We start from the raw sequence: 3,430 nt of genomic DNA, 5'->3' as shown, positions 1-3,430 counted from the left end.
GTGAGCCTTCTCATCTCATCTCATCTGATTTACACACACAGCCTCTGCAAACACTCCTATTCACTCTGCTCTGAGCCACTCCCAGTCATAAGCGCTGTCTGTGTTTGCAGGTCGCACAGCAAGAACACACACACATACACACACACACACACACACTAAATACACAACCAAGCATACATACAGAAAATACACACACAAGCATCTACACACACTCACACACACACACAGACACGCACACACAACGTAAAGACACACATGTGTAAACACACATTTACACACCCACTCACTTGAAACCTACTGTTGCTTCTGACAACCAGTGTTCTAGTTGTGAGTGCACATGTATGTTTCTGGCCAAGCTATGGTTAAAAGCTGTTTAAATATAAATGGGAGAAAAAAACTCCTGCCATACTCTTTTGCTAAGCTTTCATCAGTGCATTTGTCCTGAGCTGAAAAGTGGCACAGAGAGAGTTTGTTTACAGATTGACTGATAAAGCAGAACTCTCTGTCACACGACATGGGTGCAGCCTTGTTTATTTTGATGGAGGAGGGGCACTGAAAGAAAGAGAGAAAGTGTGAGAGAGAGAGAGAGAGAGAGAGTATTGCAGATTAATGTCTGGACAGCACTAGTAAATGCTTTTCACAATTCTGGAAAAAATACTACTCCTCTCTCCTCTCTCTCACACACACACTCTCTCTAGTCATTTGTAGAACAAAGAGTGCCTTTCTATTGGATGAGTTGCTTTAAGTTTGGGCATTTGAGGCACCCAGCTGAAGACATCTCGTTAGCATGCACGCGCACACACAAGCACACTCACACACACACACACACACACACACACACACACACACACACACACACACACACACACACACACACACACACACACACACACACACACACACACACCCAGCGATGACCCCTCATTCATGAACAGGCCAGTTAACCTCCTGTCAGCCACAGACAAAAGACTTTCTTCACCCTCTCGCTGTCGCTCTGTCCCCCTTCTCCACCTCTATCTGTCACTTTCTCTACCATCTTTCTCCACTTGTTGCTCACTCATATCTCAATCTCTATATTTCAACCCTCTCAAAATATCCCTTACTCTCTCCTTTAAACTCTTGTTTCTTCTCTTCTTACTATAACATCTCTCCCTCCTTCCTTCCTTCTCTCTGATACCCGAGGCTGGCAGTGAGAAGTGTGTGTGTGTGTGTGTGTGTGTGTGCGGGTTGGCAGTGGCACAGATACCCAGATTTAATTCAATTATGACACACAAGCTAACAATCTGAAATTAGTGAAAATAGTTTCTGATTCAATATTGATTGAAAAGGATAGGAATTAGATATGAAATAGTACACAGCTTACCATGTTTAAAAAGCCCTAGAGTGACCAAATGTACCGTCAGTGGAAACAAATTGTGAACACCGGCATCTTGTAGAAGCTGCCTTCAATAGGCTGTCTTCAATCAAGTCTAAAAAAAGATGGTTAAATCTTACAGTTAAATATTGAATCAGACAAACTGTCATAAAGGATTAGGTGATTAAATAATATTGTGTGTATGTGTGTGTTTTAATAAGTGCAGTATGGAGTGCAGCTGGTTTAGTTAGCAGTGATGTGAGCAGATCTGTCTCTAAGGGCCTGTCCACACGGAGACGCTTTTTAGGTTAAACGCAGAGGTTTTGCTTCGTCTTGGCCGAGCGTCCAAACGAATCCTGTAAACGCACTGCCCGAACCGCACTTTTCTGAAACCTGGTCCCAGAGTGGAAAAATCTGAAACCATAGCCCGCTTTGAATTGTTTTAGACAGCTTAAACCGCACATCCTGCTTATGTGATCGATGATGTCATCGCCACACCTCAGCTGCCCTGGACTTGCACTTATAGTATTGCCTAACAATACTAGTTGTCATACATGACATTACCTACGATTACACTCCGTAAGATAAATATCAGAACTGGTGCTGCGCAGCGCCGATAGCTTATGACTTGGTGGACTGAACACTGTTTTTCCCGGTGTTTTTTTTAATGCATTCTAGCTACTGTCAGTGACGCGAGAGAACTTAAGTTATTAGAAAGTGCGAAAGTAAGTTTAGGCTACATTAATTTGTGCGTAGTGCCAGTGTCATTCATTTATTTTACATGTCTTACAACATATACACATGCATTCACAGTTGAGTGAAATTAGATATAAGCATACAAAGATGCTTAGAACTCACGCGTTAAGCGATGGTAGCACACTGAATGCTAATGCACGATTTGATGCAGGCAAAAGTATTGACTGTTACTAACGGTTGTTTTATAGCAATATTATAAATGTGGCGATAGAATAGCCTAGAACTTGGGTAAGCCTTGCGCTTAGTAGCCTAATTGCGGTGATAGCCAAAACTAATGTGAATCACGGACTATCCTACAACCAAAGAAAGTAAAGGTGATTAGTAGGCCTACCTGGCTTAGCCAAATAAAGGACGGACTGCACCCCTTCACAAACCGTGAAAATAAAGTTTATTAGTTTTACAGTTGACAGTTCACCATCAGTCCACACAAACAATTCTGGTTTCCTTTGCACTAGCCATTTCGTCAGAGCCTATTCTGTCTGTTTTTAAAGCGCAAGTTTTGGTCAATTTCTGTAAAGAAACAGTGCCACCTATAGGCCTGGGGTATGAAGTAACATGTTGAGTCGTGTTGAGATGGATCAGTTTGGACGCAAATATTCTTGATACGGTTCCAGGGAAGACTGAGGAAAAAAAAGATCGGTTTGGTACGTGTGGACTAGGCCTAATCTGCCCTCGAATGCTCCGCTGGCTGCTGACTTCACCTCCACACTGTGTGTGTCACACTCTCCGAAAACACCCCTTCCAATCAGTCAACCTCCCTCACATCCACCCACCCACCCACCCACTCACACACACACACACACACACACACACACACACAGGGGGCCATTAAGAAGATACTCACAAGGACATTGCATTTCTGTTTCTGTGACGCATTCTCCGTCACAGACACACACACATTCTCACTCGCATAAACACATATGCAAACACACACATACACACATATGCACAATGTGAGCACATTCACAGAAACAGAGAGCCTAGTTGATGTAGGGCTGGTTTAAGTGTACCCAGGTAATAGCATTCAACCACAAAGATCTGATAGGCCAAGGTAAAAATATGCAGCATTTGGAAACTGAATTTGTTATGTTTATTGTCAAACTGGTTATTGAAAGTGCCCTCGAATGTTTACTTTATTTTACAGTACTTTTTTCCAGTAACTTTGAAAGACTTCTTTAATTGGGTGTCTTTGACTTCAACAGTGGATTAAACCTCCAGGGGGAAGAAACAATGGCAAATGATTGCAGTCTTTAGGCAAATGGTCTCTTACAGTAAAACAGCTCCCATCTAACCTACACTGTGGCAGAGCCCACTTGTTGG

The 3,430-nt window shown here is 42.7% G+C and overlaps 1 long non-coding RNA gene across 1 annotated transcript in view; it reads right to left on the bottom strand.

Moving 5' to 3' along the window:
• Nucleotides 1–215: 215 nt before the first annotated feature.
• LOC125288537 overlaps nucleotides 216–3,430 on the bottom strand; it is a 25,485-nt gene continuing 22,270 nt past the window's right edge. Inside the window, exons 4-5 of the long non-coding RNA XR_007192498.1 lie at nucleotides 1,364–1,469; nucleotides 216–552 (exon numbers count right to left, since the gene is read on the bottom strand). This is a non-coding gene — a long non-coding RNA (uncharacterized LOC125288537). The remainder of the gene's footprint in view (nucleotides 553–1,363; nucleotides 1,470–3,430) is intronic.

Source organism: Alosa alosa, chromosome 23 (genome assembly GCF_017589495.1).
Source record: "Alosa alosa isolate M-15738 ecotype Scorff River chromosome 23, AALO_Geno_1.1, whole genome shotgun sequence".
Taxonomy (NCBI): Eukaryota; Metazoa; Chordata; class Actinopteri; order Clupeiformes; family Clupeidae; genus Alosa; species Alosa alosa.
The sequence above is the reverse complement of the archived record's forward strand: the minus strand, read 5'-3'. Positions and strand labels throughout refer to the sequence as shown.